This window comes from Sinocyclocheilus rhinocerous, unplaced genomic scaffold, assembly GCF_001515625.1.
Source record: "Sinocyclocheilus rhinocerous isolate Xijiao unplaced genomic scaffold, SAMN03320098_v1.1 scaffold2971, whole genome shotgun sequence".
NCBI lineage: Eukaryota > Metazoa > Chordata > Actinopteri > Cypriniformes > Cyprinidae > Sinocyclocheilus > Sinocyclocheilus rhinocerous.
The window spans coordinates 222,216-239,192 of NW_015641449.1; the positions used below are offsets into that span (position 1 = coordinate 222,216).

At 43.0% G+C, this 16,977-nt stretch overlaps 1 protein-coding gene across 1 annotated transcript in view; it reads right to left on the minus strand.

Moving 5' to 3' along the window:
* LOC107754970 (leucine-rich repeat and fibronectin type-III domain-containing protein 2) overlaps positions 1 to 16,977 on the minus strand; it is a 158,788-nt gene that overhangs the window by 90,349 nt on the left and 51,462 nt on the right. Inside the window, exon 2 of the mRNA XM_016571619.1 lies at positions 13,852 to 13,989. The gene's annotated coding sequence lies outside the window, so the exon portion shown is untranslated. The remainder of the gene's footprint in view (positions 1 to 13,851; positions 13,990 to 16,977) is intronic.

Consider the following 16,977-nt stretch of genomic DNA (forward strand, 5'->3'; position numbering starts at 1 on the left):
AATACACAAAATAATGATCTTTAAAATAGCATCATATGACCCCTTTAAGTAAAATCTTGTTCCCTTTCAGTCGGTCACTCTCGAAGTCACGTGGGATGACTGACGAATCGGGATCTCACTTAGAGAGACCAATCTACTTCGAGTGGAAGTAGTTCTCTTTGGAGCTCTTGGTGTTGGCGGTACAACGCTTCAGCGGTGGTGGGTTCCCGTGTCAAGTGGGTTGCACACATCAGGCTGCACTACCCCTTGTTTGTGTTGCAGGCGGCCATCTCCGCTGTGCGCTTCAGCACGGCTGCATCGGAGGGTGAGCAGGAGCTTTCTGGAGAGGAAATTCGGCTGCGCTGCTGTCCTCCGGGACTGTAGCAATGCCTGAATCGGATCCGGAAATAACGGCTATGCTTTCCCGGACTGCCGTGAGGGTAGGGCTCGAGTGGAGACCTCCACTGTGTCCCGAGCCCTCAAGGTTGGACGATTGGTTCTAGGGGTGGTTCGCGCTGGTTCTCAGCGCCCCGCCCCGGTGCAATTCTTCCCGGAGGTGCATGAGGGGCTTACCAGGTTGTGGAAGGCACCTTTTTCTGCCGGAAACCAACCTGCTAACTCCTCCTCCCTCACCACTCTCGACGGTGGTACAGCTAGGGGGCATACGGGGTCCCCCGGCGAACCGTGCCTTCCCTCCCGGGTCTGTAGGTACTCATCTGGTCTGTCCGGCAATGCTTATACGGCCTTTGGAGAAGCTGCCTCCGCCTTACACGCCGTTACTGCAGGTTCTTCAGGCTAAAGCACTGAGAGACCTGCACGAGGGTGGTCACGATCCGGAAGTTCTAAAAGAGCTCCGAACCGCAACTGATCTCGCGCTCCGAGCGACGAAGGTCACCGCGAGTTCTCTGGGTCGTGCGATGTCCACACTTGTGGTCCAGGAGCGTCACCTCTGGTTGTGTCTGGTCGACATGAGGGATGCCGATAAAGTTCGGTTCCTCGAGGTTCCTGTGTCCCAGACCGGCCTTTTCGGCGATGCAGTCGAGAACATGGCCCTGCAGTTCTCAGCTGCACAGGAGCAGACTGAGGCGGTCCGACGTTCTGGGAGTCTGATGGCACCCGTCTGCTGGCCGCAGCGCCCCAGCCTGCTCGTCGCCGAGGGTGGACCCCTGCGTCCACCCCCGCTCCCGTGCCGCATCCGCAGCAGCCTCAAGCAGGCGGCGCCGTGGAGCTGGGTGTAGGCAGGCCACCCCACCCGTCCAGGCCCCCGTCAACCTGGCGGTGAGCGGAAGAGCAAGAGGCCTCGGGACGGGCGACCCAGAGAGAGAGAGAGATGCACCTCTCCCTTCCCCGGAGGAGGACCAGGTGGAGAATCTGGTTTCCAAAAATCTTGACAGGAGAGCGGTTTTCTCTGTCTCTGGGTCCCAAGAGGGCATGGAGAGTCGCCAGGTAACCGTGGAACCAGGTAAGTGTTGCACTGCACACTCAGACCCCTCTTCAGATTCCTGCGTTCCACCTCGCTGCCCCACCACGGGTACGTTCGTGGTCCCGCTGGTACAGCTTGTGTGGTGTCTGGGTACCTGGCTACCCATACCGTCTCGCTGGTTCCTGCGGACATTCAGACTCGGCTATGCGATTCAGTTTGCCCAGCGTCCCCCCAAGTTCAGCGGCATCCGCTTCACATCAGTGAAGGCGGCTGATGCTCCTGTCTTGTGTGCGGAGATCGCAGTCCTACTGGCGAAGGATGCGATAGAGCCGGTCCCTCCAACCGATATGGAGATGGGGTTTCACAGCCCCTACTTCATTGTACCCAAGAAAGGCGGGGGGTTATGACCGATCTTGGACCTGCGTGTCTTAAACCGGGCCCTTCGCCGGTTACCGTTCAAGATGTTGACGCAGGAACGCATCTTCTGGTGCATCCGTCCCCGAGATTGGTTTGCAGCGGTCGACCTGAAGGACGCGTACTTTATGTGTCGACCCTTCCGCACCACAGACCATTGCTGTGGTTCGGGGCCCGAGGGAGGAGCGCATACGTCGAGGTCCTGCCCTCCGGGCTGTCCCTGTTGCCCAGTGTCTTCACGTAAGTTGCGGAGGTACCCCTTGTTCCCCTGAGAGAACAGAGCATTCACATTCTCAACTACCTCGACGAAGCAGTCTCAGGATCAGTTGTGCGAACAATCCGTCCCCGAGATTGGTTTGCAGCGATCGACCTGAAGGACGCATACTTTCATGTGTCGATCCTTCTGCACCACAGACCATTGCTGCGGTTCGCGTACGAAGGATGAGCATATCAGTACAAGGTCCTGCCCTCCGGGCTGTCCCTGTTGCCCCGTGTCTTCATATAAGTTGCGGAGGCAGCCCTTGTTCCCCTGAGAAAACAGGGCGTTCGCATTCTCAACTACCTTGACGACTGGCTCGTACTAGCTCAGTCTCAGGATCAGTTGTGTGCACACAGGGACTTGGTGCTTTCGCACCTCAGCCGGTTGGGCCTTCAGGTCAACTGGGAAAAGAGCAAACTCTCCTTGGAGAGGATCTCTTTTCTCGGTATGGAGTTGGATTCGGTCGAGCACGCCTCATGCAAGGACGTGCTCAGTGGCGTGGCTACGCGGCACTCACCTGGTCCGAGTCACACCGGCCTGCCACCAAACCTTCTCCTTCTTCCAATCCCTGTGGTCAGACCTTGCATTTCTCCGAGCAGGAGTGCCCCTGGAACAGGTCTCCAGGCATGCTGTGGTTCACACGGATGCCTCTACCACCGGCTGGTGGTCCACGTTCGACGGGCTTGCAGTGTTGGGGGTTTGTACGGGCCCCCAACTGCACTGGCACATCAATTGCCTAGAGTTGCTGGCAGTGTGCCTTGCCTTGATCCGTCTTAAAGGGCGCTTACGAGGCAAGCACGTTCTGGTTGGCACGGACAACACTGCGACCGTTGCGTACATCAACCGACAAGGTGGTCTACGCTCCTGTCGCATTTCGCAACTCGCCACCCACCTCCTCCTTTGGAGTCAGAAGCATCTGAGGTCGTACCGTTCACATTCCTGGTCTGCACAACCGGGCAGCCGACGAGCTGTCACAAGCTGCACTCCCGGGAGAATGGAGACTCCGTTCCCAGACGGTCCAGCTGATTTGGAGTCATTTCGGAGCCGCTCAGGTAGCCCTGTTTGCCTCTCCAGAAACTTCTCACTGGCCGTTGTTCTACTCCCTGACCAAGACAACACTCGGCACTGACGCACTGGCACACAGCTGTCCGCGGGGCCTGCGCAAGTATGTGTTTCCCCCAGTGAGCCTTCTTGCACAGACACTCGTGACAGTGTCTCGTGACAGCCCCTCTACTGACTCAGAGACGGGGCACCCTGTGGCACCCGCGTCCAGACCTCTGGAAACTTCATGTCTGGTCCCTGGACAGGATGCGGAGGTTCTAGGTGACCTACCCCAGGAGGTATTTGACACCATCACTTTGGCGAGAGCACCGTCTACGAGACATGCTTACTCCTTGAAGTGGAACCTGTTCGTCGAGTGGTGTTTTTCTCACGAGAAGACCCCCGGAAATGTCCGATCAGAGTCGTGCTGTCCTTTCTGCAGCAGGGGTTGGAGCGAAGGCTTTGAGGTTTTGAGCTCACTCTACTAGAAGTGTTGCATCCTCCTGGGTGCTGGCTCATGGCGCCTCGCTGACAGATATTTGTAGAGCTGCGGGCTGGGCAACCCCCCAACACGTTCGCTAGATTCTTTAGCCTTCGTGTGGAGCCGGTATCCTCCTGTGTTCTCACCTCAAACGGATAGAAGCACTGAGAGGCCCCGGCTTCGGGTCAGCTTGCTAAAACCGCTCCAGAGAGTCTATATCGTAGACCCTGTCGAGCTCCTCCGTCCCCTCGGCAGCCAGACGTGGCGGAGCGTCTGGCGCCAGGCCCTCACTCGATGAATCCATGGGAACCGTTAGAGGGCAAGGTTCCATGTGTAGAGACCTAAGTGGATCCCATATGTGTAAAGTCCACGAGAAACCTCCTTCGGGAAGGATGGGGCTTCCGCAATGTCCCTGTCCCAAGTGGTACGGGTACGTTTTCCCAGTGTTATCCAGTCTTACTGAGTGGGTAGTGCCATAGCAGCCGTAACTGGTCTTCTTGTGGTAAGCCTCGACCTGCGCCAAAAAGAAGGGGTGCAGGAGGCTTCCACAGGACACTTACCTGTGGCCCTTTTGTAGGGATCCCAATTTGTCAGTCATCCGACGTGACGTCGAGAGTGACTGACTGAAAGGGAACATCTCGGTTACGTATTGTAACCCTCGTTCCCTAAAGGAGGGAACGAAGACGTCACGTCCCGTCGCCACAGCTTCTGTACCACCGCTGAGCAGCCGGGTCACCGGCTCGGCTCCTCAGCGAAAACCTGAATATGCACTGCACTGGCTGCCTACTTATACTCACGCTGTGATCAGCGGCAGCTGGATGCAATAATCGCATGCCAATGGGCATTGGCTCGTTTAGTTTACACTCGAAGTAGATTGGTCTCTCTAAGCGAGATCCCAATTCGTCAGTCATCCGACGTGACGTCTCCGTTCCCTCCTTCAGGGAACGAGGGTTACAATTCGTAACGGAGATGTTTGCATGCTGACTATTTTGATTTGAACTATGACTTATTCATGTTTACATGAAACAAAATGTTCTATTCAAAATCAGTTTTTATTTGCCTCAAAATGCAGTCCTCAAGACTAATACGATACATATTCAGTAGGACCAGAGATGATCAACTAATTGGAGTGATGATGGCAGTGATCTTGTTCATTTGCGGCATCTCTGGATGTGATCACACGATCATAATATATAAGTGTGGTAAGATTACAGCCTCTGGTTAAGGTTTTTTTGTTTGTTTGTTTGTTTTTTGGCTTGAAATAGGCAGCTGTTACGCCATTCCTTTATACTCAGACAAGTTTGTCAGCTCTTTGAGCATCACAAGCCATTCATCTGCAGCAGCAAAACATGCAAACATTTTTTTTTAGAGAGGATGCAATGAAATTGAAGTGTAAATATGTCTCTAACCAGTGCTCCACATACTATACTGCAATTATGGATATTTAAGTATCAACAAGATTATATAATGGTAGATTATATCACAGTATTCGCTTAGCAACTTAATCACAAGGCTGCATTAATTGCATTATGGGGTGAATGTAACCACTCTTGACTACTACTAATCACATTATTTGTAGATAATTATTCATGACAATTTTTATTACATCTACAATTACATATAAATGAGCCTGTTTAGATGGTTGACAGCCTCAAAATTCCAAACTCTGACTAGCAAAATTCTAAACTCCCAATCAGAGGCAGGACATTCAATGAAACCCAAAAGAACCTTCTTGATTTTAAATTGAAAAAAATCAGTGTCAATTTTTGCACACTGACAACATAAATACATGTTTCAGTTGCTAGTAGCAATTTTACTTAGTTAACCAATGAATTGCAAAGGGAATTTATCTCTCAGAGAAGCACAAAAATTAGTCCCCACTGAACAGGACCACCACAAACCATATGACATCATGGGCAAAAAAAAAAAATCTGAGTTTCAAAAGGAGCTGTCCTTGTGTCTTTTTTTCCATTTCTTTCTGAATCTACCATGCAATTATTGCGAGACTTGTGCCTCAATACGTAAAAAAATATGTGGCCCAAATTGACTTAAATGAGGATGTAGACTTCCAGGACAGAATAGAAAGAGGCGTGTACAGGCGCAAGGCCTCACAAGCAGACATGTAAATTAATAAAATACCTTAAAAAATAAAAAAAACATAATATATTGTATAATTTCATAATCATAACAAGGTTTTAATGCATTATAATATTTACTTATTTGTGGTTATAGCTTTTAAGAGTATGATGATTTATAACAGACAATGAACACAATGCATCCACTTAATTTACAATGGATTATATTTCCCATAGTTACAATTTATTATAAGTGCCATTTCTTGCCATTGTTAACTTGTTACTTTACTTAAAGCAGACAAAGGCCACTTATGAATAACAACAATAACAATATTTGTTTTCTTAAACAGCCATAAGATCAGATATTTGATCAGATGAATGTGTAAAATGGCAAATTTGCTTTTAACCATATTTAATGTAATATCAGTAAGATAGTAAGATACTGAACAGGTCTTAAATAAATAATGTCATATGAGACTTATAATCCATTATCAATTAAGTGGATTTAAAATGGTGTTCATTGCATTTTATAAATAATCATACTGTTATAACCACAAATAAGTAAGTTTTATAATGTATTATAATTGTTGTTATGATTATTTATGAGATGAAACAACATATTATGTATATATATATATATATATATATATTATATATATATATTTTATATATATATTTATGTATTTCATTATAATGCCTTAAGAATTCCCTTATAATGTGTTATAAATACGGGCTTCATAGAAAGTGTTACCAAAGTTTCTTTCTCATTTCAAATGGGCATAATGCAGATTCTTATATGCATCCATCTATTCTTCAATCCACTTGTAACATCGTTGGGATGCTGGAGCCTATTCCAGTATCTTCGGCCGAAGGCAAGGAAACACTCTGGACGGATGGCAAATCCTTCAGAGTGCTAACATGCACACAGACAAACACACATTCATACTCTCATTCATAACACTTAAAGGCAATTTAGTGGTTTGGAAAGCAATGCACACATCAGGAACTTCACTGTTTAAAGATGCATCTAAGGCAGGGGTGGCGAACGTCGGTCCTGGAGAGCCGCAGCCCTGCAGAGTTTTGCTTCAACCCTAATCAAACACACCCGAACAAGCTCACGGTTACTAGGAAGCTACAGGCAGGTGAGTTTTAATTAGGGTTGGAGCTGAAGTCTGCAGGGCTGCAGCTCTCCAGGACTGGAGTTCGCCACCCCTGATCTAAGGTACTATGACATTATAGTAACTTAGATGCATTTTTAAAAAGTGAAGTTAAGGTGGCTCTAAAAGAGCTCCAAATTCTGTGTATATGTATGCCAATTTTAGCTGTACTAAAATACTAAACTTGTACTGAGGTGACTGTGACAAGCTGATGGTTATGCATAAATTAAATACCACATCAGATGTCATATTTTTATGACAATTATTGAAAACCTTGTGTGCTTCCTTATAAATGACTGATTTGGAACATTATACACTAGCAACACTTCTGTCATTCACTTCAATACTCTAATAAGCTTGGTGTGTTTCTTATTTTTTGCTGTCTGTCATCATAATCCAGTGCGTTATATGTTATTTCCTGTGATTCTGATTCAGGTGAACACATTTATGGCACCTCTGTGTCAAGTTAAAAAGTCATGGTTTTCATGATATGCCGCTTCAGATTCTGTGCTTTTGTAAAGATGGCTTTAGACTATATTACTGGAATACCAGATAGCTTTTCCTTGTATCTGTGGAGCTTTATAAATTCTGCAGTTTTGTCATATATGTGTGTATATCCTTGTCAGTGTGATTTAAAGGTCTTTTTAAAATGTGGAAAATAATGGCATTATATTGTATTAGCATTTACATTCACTTACGTTCTTGTCTCAGACATTGTACAGGTACAAATGTGAGAATTATTTTTCTTTCTTTCTTTCTTTCTTTCTTTCTTTCTTCCAACATTCATTGTCAGTTGCAAGCCATCATAACCTATTAAACAAATATACTTTATCTGTTAAATTATTTTTCCTGTAACTCTGGCAATGATAATAAGATGTAATATTATGATATGATTCAGCTATTGTAGTTTTTGCTTTATTTCAAGGAAAAATCCTTTCAGAATAAAAAGATAAAAAACAATTTTTATAATCTTATCTTTTTAGTTTGCATTCTTTTCAAGCTCTAAGAGAAAACACGCACACACACACTCACACACTCACACACACACACACACACACACACAGACACAACAATAATAATTAAAAAAAATAATAATAAAGTGCTGCACAATTTCAAGGTAATCGTTTCAAGCTAAAAATAAATAAATAAATTTACAGAAAGCATTCTAAGAAAAATATGACAACTAATGACTGTAAGCACATTGTTCCACTTCATGCATTCTCAGATAAGAGACTTATTTTGCCTTGGCTTTTTTTTTTTTTTTTTTTGATCTTGATCTTGATCTAGAGAATGTTTTTCTTGTTATCACACCATGATTTTACAGGACACATTGAGGACATTTTCTACTAAGCAAATGAGAGTTTGGGTTTTATTACAATGTGACAGTACACATTTCGTTTAATTTATTATTATTATTATTATTATTATTATTTCAAGTTAAGATTAAACTAATGAAGCAGATCTTGGAAGAGGCTTTCAAGTCAGAAGATAAATTCAAGCTTGGAATACTGGATAGCTAGAATGAAATTTACCATCCTTAATCAGCGTAACCTGATCAGTTACATTATCAGTCATATTTATTTATGTATGAGAACAAAAATCATGTTAAATGACTTGTTCATAATTTAAGGATTATGAATTGCATCTGTTCTATCACAGAGAGAACAAAATAACAAAAAAAGGAAATAATGTAAATTATAACTTGCAATGTTATTAAATGAAATGACAAAGCAATCTTACAGTCTTAATCATCTTCAATGTTGGTAAGCATATTTGAATTAACCAGCATTACATTTCATTTACTGTTGTTCTCTATTTTGCCAAATTTTAAGCCAAAATTTAGAAAAGAAAATGGAAATAGAAAGATTAGTTTAACACACATTAAAAAAAAAATGTGAATTTGCTATTAGTTTCAGGGAATTGCATCAGTATAGCACATTATTATATCTTATTGCAATAAGGTGTAATACAATCTGTGAAACTAAAATATATGAATACAAATATTTAACTTACTAAAACATGCTAATACAAACACAATGTCCAAAACTCACACATGAGGCAAAGGATAGAAATGTCAAAACGAATGACACTCAAGGGAGTTTGGTACTGAAAAGCTCAAGGACTCAGTACTGTATGTGGGAAAACTCTCTCTCTCTCTCTCTCTCTCTCTTTCACACACACACACACACACACACACACACACATCACTCTTAGCAATCTAACTAAGCAGTTTTTCACTCTCATTTCTTGGAGTTTGCAGTGGAACTGTTGTCATTTGTGTGACAGGTGAGTGCACTTAATCCCATCTCAAGAGAGAGAGAGCAGTGCCAGATGGCCGAGTACAGCAGCAGAGACAGTGGTCAGGTGGTGGACAGACATCCACCCTCGGAGTACACTGACATACTGGCTGACTGTCAGCAGACAGCATGTGGCATGTAGGCAGTTTACTGGCAGGTCACCAGCTAATGGTTTACCTGAAGTGCTCAACATTTATACAGTCTGGAAACAGCCAGTCTCCTGAGGGGCTTTGGCTAAGCTGACGACTGACAATCAGCCATCATTTCATTGTACTTTACAGTCGTATTTTAACATGTCAGAGGCAATTGAAAAAGTACTTGGCAAGGTATGATATTGTTAATTTTACTACATTGTTAAAGGTCCCCTGAAATGCTTAGAAACACGCAGCGTTACTCTATGTGTTGACGTCATTTTAACTGAAACAGGAAGACAGGGCGGGACATATCAAGCAGCCCCGCCCCTTTTTAAAATAGCCACCCAAAAAACTTTAATTTTGATTTCATGGGGACTTTAATAATATTGCATTATCAAAATAGTTGGTAAGTGTTGCAAAAACCAGCCACCACAACACTAATTGTTGCTATTGTGCTAGTATTAGTGAGTATTTTTAGTATGTTGCTAAGCAGTCATTAGACTGTTCTTGTTAGCTGCATATTAAAGTGCCCCTATTATGGGTTATGAAAGGTTCATATTTTGGTTTTGGGAGTCCCCAACAACAGGTTGACATGCATGCAAGGTCAAAATAAAAATTAATTGTCTTATAATATGCATTTATTTTTACCTTACTTGCTCAACGACTCCCAAACGATTCGCTCAACGATTCATTTTTCCAAACCCCTCCTTTCCGTGATGCTAATCTGCTGTGATTGGTCTCATTTTCATTTCATCATGCCTGTAATGCCTGATAAAGCAGCGTTTGTGAGCGCAGTGTTGCTTTGTTTACAGCCGTTACCAGGGAAACAGCTATTTTTACCGCTCCAAAAGGGCACCTAGTGGCAAAGAATGAATTTGCATTTTCATTCAGACCAACGCGAAAAGACCTGTTACACACTGCATGAAAGGTAATAAAAAAACAAAACATAATAGGGGCACTTTAACAAGACCAAAACACAGATAATAATCAAAAATAGCACATTTTGGAGAAAAAAAAAACAAAAAAACTAGAAAACTAACATCAGACATTTTTAAACTGTCCAAATTCTCTGTGGTTTTGGCATTTTGATGGACAAAATGACCAAAATCTAAGTGTTTGAATCAGGTTAAACATCTATGATTTGTATCTGACAATTTTATGTGTTTTCATTATTTTATACGCTGTTGGGTTATTAAACAAAATTGGTGCATAATTGTGCATGTAAACCTCTACCCAACAAGTCACATAATCTGAGGTGTCTGTAGCAGTAAAATAAAGATTTTTAATTGATGCTGAACAAAATTCCTTCTTATCAGCATACCTTATGTGTCTCTTTATGTATATGGATAAACATCATTTTTAAACAGCCTAGACTCGTTGGAGGTATGTGCTTTCTACTTTTGCAAAACTTAAACCAATTCACTGCAGTTTCCAGCTGAAATTAAGGCTAGAGGCAGTAAAACACAAACAGCGTTTTCACACAAATGAAAAGCACCACTTTTAGCACCAGTTCATGCACTGGACACTTTACTTTGAAAGTGTTGTGAAACATGCAAGAAGCAATGTGATATAATTTTGCAGAAATGTCGCTACAAGAATGCATTTCCAATGTTTTTAAATGTCCTGTCTGACACTACAGTATGTGTACAAATTAATGTTGGTCTTGAAGGATTGGCCTTTTTATTTTGGAAGCTAGCCAATTCATTTCATGCGCAATAGGAGAGAAACCTGTAAACATTAAAGCTTCAGAAATGTTGTGTTTGGTAATGCTTGATAAAGGTCATGAAATGGCTTTCCCAGCCCACACAATTAACCCGCTTTCTCTGTGAGGCAGCAATCTGTTGGGAGGCAATTAAAGCCCACTGCTTCCTGTTGCGAGTCATCTTTATACTACAAGAACCTAGTTGCAATAACCACTGCAATTGTAAAATGTTTTATTAACCCTTTGCTGGAGTTTCCAGGAAAGCAATACTTAATAAAATCTAAATAAATATCTGGAATTTGCAAGAAATAACTGTTAAACAACAAAGAATATAATCTAAACTATACACCCACCACCATACCACTCTCTGTATGAATGAAATGGGAAAGTATGTTTCATTTTGGTTTTAAAGAACTTATTTGTGGCCAGCCATATTGATGTTACGGGGCTGACAAGACGTGAGACATGCGGATCCATGTGCAAGCTTTATTAAGCAGAGAGATCAGAAACAATGTGGACTGAGGAATGTGGATGTCACAAGATACATCATTTTTAATTATTAGCAAATGAATGTTAAATAATGCCTTGTGTTTAATTGTAATATCATGATATGGTGAGAAAATATCATATATATATATAAAAAAAAATATAATAATAATAAATAAAGTGAGTGAAAGTGACGTGACGTGTCACTTGATAGATAGATAAAAATATTTGGACATTAAACATCTCATATTACTGCTGCTTAGATATCAAGGGTAAAACAACAACAAAAAATATCACAATGAAACAGCAACTTCCACATTCAAAAGGTTGTGCAAAAACTACAAACTTGCAAGCAATGCGTTTTGTCTCCAAATTGCATCATGTTTTGCCCACAAGAAGGAGCTACTCATCAAGGGTGAAAGAACAAAAGCCAAATCTTTTTCAGTTGACCCCCAAACTATCAGAAAGTGGACTCAGACTTTGTAGACTGAGGCAACTTAAATATATTTTAATAATACAATGCCCAATAATAATAATAATGTTTAGAATAATATAAGTAAAATGAGTGTAAATAGGGCAAATCTTTTACAATGGATGTAAACATCAAAAACGCACCACATAAACTGAAATAAACTCAAAGCAATGCCAAATGTAGTTTGTATCGTGCAAGCACCTATACATGCTTTGAGTCTGCTATAAGCACTATATCATGATGGCAGAACAGACTGCTGCCTCTTCATTCACAATCAGTAAATATTACGTAGAAGAGTAACTGAATAAAATCATTAAATAGCCTTTTGTGGTTTAATAATTGCATTATTCCATATTTCAATTTCGATTTAAATGGTAGTAAAGGATTAGTTCACTTCCAGAATAAAAATGTTCTGATAATTTACTCATCCCCATGTCATCCAAGATGTTCATGTCTTTTTTTCTTCAGCCGCAAATAAATTAAGGTTTTTGAGGAAAACATTCAATTTTTCTCCATATAATGGACTCCAATGGTAGCCAATGGGCTGAAGATCCGAATTGCAGTTTCAATGCAGCTTCAAAGGGCTCTACACGATCCCAGCCAAGGAATAAAGGGTCTTATCTAGCGAAACGGTCAGTCAGTTTCTTAGAAAAAATAAATTTATATACTTTTTAACCACAAATGCTCATCTTGCACTAGCTCGACTTCAAGCATTACGTAGTCACATTGGAAAGGTCACGCGTGACGTAGGCGGAAGTACCGACCCAGTGTTTACAAAGCAAACGTGCAAAGAAAGTCAAATGCCCTTTACAAAAAATAAATAAAACAACATTTTGGATCATGTTGGATGGTTTTGAAGTTGGAGGAGAAAATGTGATGGAGTTTTTCGCCCTACCCTTCCTTTATGAACCGGAGTACAAAGACAAAGAGCTAACTGCACTTGACCTTTCCAATGTGATTACGTAATCCATGAATTTGCGGATGCGCACCGTGGAGCTAGTGCAAAACGTGCATTTGAGGTTAAAAAGTATATAATTTTGTATAATTTTTTTATTTATTATTATTTCCTCAAAAACCTTAATTTCTTTGCGACTGAAGACAGAAAGACATGAACATCTTGGATGGCATGGGGGTGAGTAAATTATCAGGAAGTTTTCATTCTGGAAGTGAACCAGTCCTTTAATTGCAGCCTATTACACAATATTCAGGCAAAAAAAAAAATCAATTTAAAGAAGATGTAGTCATTAGTCAAATCATCATTTTTCATTTGAAGTTGGAGGAGAAAATGTGATGGAGTTTTTCGCCCTACCCTTCCTTTATGAACCGGAGTACAAAGACAAAGAGCTAACTGCACTTGACCTTTCCAATGTGATTACGTAATCCATGAATTTGCGGATGCGCACCTTGGAGCTAGTGCAAAACGTGCATTTGAGGTTAAAAAGTATATAATTTTGTATTATTTTTTTATTTATTATTATTTCCTCAAAAACCTTAATTTCTTTGCGACTGAAGACAGAAAGACATGAACATCTTGGATGGCATGGGGGTGAGTAAATTATCAGGAAGTTTTCATTCTGGAAGTGAACCAGTCCTTTAATTGCAGCCTATTACACAATATTCAGGCAAAAAAAAAATCAATTTAAAGAAGATGTAGTCATTAGTCAAATCATCATTTTTCAACAGTTTTGTTCCGAATAGTAAAAGTAGTTTTCAGACCTGCTCAAAGAAGCTGAAATCCAAATCATTGGCTTAATCTGTATTCATTGACATTTCATGCCTGGCATTTTGAATGGCAGTGTTTACACTGACAGCAGTCACTTGCTGATATATCAAGCAGGATCCAAACATCTCTTCCTGTGCTGACATGAGTTGAACATCAGGCAGAATGACACACTGCAGCAGAAGAAATGCAGTCTAGTTTGTTTACTGACCTTCCCGTCTCCCTACTGGCAACAAACAATCAGAGATGTCTGTCTCTCTCCCTGTGCTCTCGGAGAACTGGGGCAAGGTGACTTCTCTTCCAGCACTCCGCTAAAGTAGTATTCCACCTCATTGGGTCACTCGTTCACCTGCAAGACAGAGAAAATACATGTATCTGAACATGTGCTTTGGAAGCTCAAAGTATGTCACATTTTAAAAACTAGACTTTTACATTTTCAGAACAAAATGTAAGTTTGCAAGTGCAAAACCACTACATTAAGGTATTCTGAGGTGGCTGCTCTGACCCAAGTCAACGGACTCAATGCTATTCTGGTCATTTGCACCGCTGCCAGGAAACACTTGAACACACTGTTACTAATAACAGCTTTATGGCATCCATTATCAAGTAAGATCCACTTTATTTAAGTGATGTCTGGAATATGGATCTGCCTCATTGTGCAGCAATGGAATATAGATAACTATGGTTAAAAAAAGTATAAAAAAGTATAACGGCATGGTTTTTGTCACTGTATCATTCAGTTTGAACTATTTTCCTTTTGCACCATTTCCGTTCATTGAGTTAATTGTTTCATTCTGTTCAGGTGTGGGTTAATTAGTCTAATCTGCTTGTGTATAAATTGCGCTCTTTCTGTTCATTGTTGTTGGGTGTTCTTGATGTTACATGTGTTGTGTCTCTGTTTGGATTTACCTTCTGTGGATTTATTAAAGACCGCCTATAATAATCATCATCATCATCGTGTTCGTGTGAGTTCATCAACACAGTAGTGTGACAGACCCGACCTATAAAGTGAATTAAGCGGTGTGATTTACCCGGTTTATTTTTATTTATTTTTTGGTTTTCAGTGTTTTTTGTTTGTTACTGAGAGTGAATCTTTACTGGACTTGGACACTGTTTTGCAGTTTGGAGCGTTAGAGACTTTGCTTCCCCTAAGCCTGTATAATTCTGTTCATCTGTCTAATTCGCTGGTCCCGCCCAGCCTTCCACCTCCTCTCCAAGCTGCTTTAAGAGATTTTTTTCTTTTTGTTTGGATTTTGTGCATTTCTTCATTATCCTCAGTCCTCAGCCACTCCTGCTGTCCAATCATCTTCATCCCCCCGTCAGTCCCTCTATGTCACCTCCAGTGACCCCCACCCCAGTGGTGGGGCTCCATCTCGGGCCTGCCGGGAGTCTTTGTCTACTGGACCTAAGGAGCCCGTGGCTCTGCCTCCGGCCTCGGATGGCTCCGCTCCACCTCGTCCCGCCAAATAGACTCCTGCGCCTGCACTCCTTCCATCCTTGATTCTGGCGTGGACCATTGGCCATTCAGCCTCGCAGGGCTCCCTCGGTCAGTCTGCTCCACCTGGGTCGGACTTCACCATGCCTCCACTGCAGACTTGCGGGCCATCTGCTGCTCTTCGATCCTCCACCCCTTCGGCTATGGCCCGCTCCACCTCCTTCCTGGGTTGCTCCAGCTCACCCTCTGGCCTCTGGATCCCCACCTACATCTCGGGTGATCGTCGCTATGGCTCCGTCGCGGTCGCCTGGATCTTTGGCATCACTCCACCTCCTCTGCTCTCTGTCTGTGCTGTGGGCTCCACCTCCATCGCTGGTCATCTCCATGGTGGTGTGCTTCCATTACGCCTTGGCTCCTCCCTCCAGAGACGCCGCCATGGAGCACAGTCCTGGCTGTGGCCTGCGTCTCCACCTACCCTCTCCTACTCAAGGCACCTCCCTGGTCATCTCCTCCACCTACACCTTCCTGTTTTTTTTTTTTTTTGTCGTCCTCCTCCCAAACCTCCTTCGGCATCTCTCTCTACCTGCGTGCATGCCCTTTGCCATCTCTTCACCATCCCTTCGCCATTTCCTCATCCTCCTCACCGCCTCATCCTTCTCTATATGGCACGAGGTTGTGCCTTCAGAGAGGGGGGACGATCTGTCACCGTATCATTCAGTTTGGACTTTGTTTTCCTTTTTGCACCATTTCCGTTCATTGAGTTAATTGTGTCATTCTGTTCAGGAATTGAATTGGTCTAGTCTGCATGTGTATTTAAGTTGCTCTCTCTCTGTTCATTGTTGTCGGGTCTCGTTGATGTTACATGTGTTGCAAGCCTTCTGTTTGGATTTACCTTCTGTGGATTTATTAAAGACTGCCTTTTTTTAATTACCATGGAACTGAATATCGACACTGTTATTGTACTAAATTGAGTTAACACAGAACTGATTTGAGCTCACACTTGACACTCATGACACTATCTTCTGTAGAGCTGCTTATGCAGTAGCTAAATTTATTTAAAAAATTGAATTTTGCAACATTGGCACAGTTATTGAGTTGAATTTAAACAACATTGAACTGAATAATGACACTATCTACTAAAGCTGCTTTTCTGCTGAAATTAAATTTGTTTCATAATTGAATTTTACAATTGTGTATAAATGTGACATGACTTGGAAGTTGTCACGACACGGTGTGTGGAGGCAGGCAGGATGACGAGGACGACAAAGATTCCAATAATGACTTTTAATGTAGATACAACAAGGCAGATCCAGGTAGGTGAGACACACACACTCGGGGTAACATTCACAATAACCGACAACCAAAGCACAGACAGACAGGAACTAATAAAGGGTGGACTATTAGTAGCAGACAGGTGACCACAATGAGGGTAATTAACTAATGATAGGTACGGGCTAAACCAACAAAAGGGGAAGAAACCACAATAAACAGTCCACAGGGGCGTTACATTACTCCCCCCTCCCGGAAGGTGCGTCCTCGCACCGTAGAAACAGAGTGAGGGGTGGAGGGGGACTAGGAGGAGGACAAAGCAGTGGATGTGAGATGGTGACAGGGGAAGGCAAAGGGCTGGCAGGCAGACCAGACAGGTGGAGGTTCCGGCGGAGGACGGACTTCCAGGAGGGGGATGGCTAACAGAGTCCAGGGAGTTGACGATGGAGGGAGGAGCCAGGGAGACGACAGGAGGGAACCGGAGCAGGAGGAGGAGCCAGGTGGGACCCAGGCCACAGCCATAATAGCGGCCCACGGTGGAGCCGACGGAGGGAGGAGCCATGGAGGAGGAATGTCCACCGACTCCAGGGGGCCGACCAACGGCGGCGGAGCAGGTGGTGGAGGAGCCCGAGG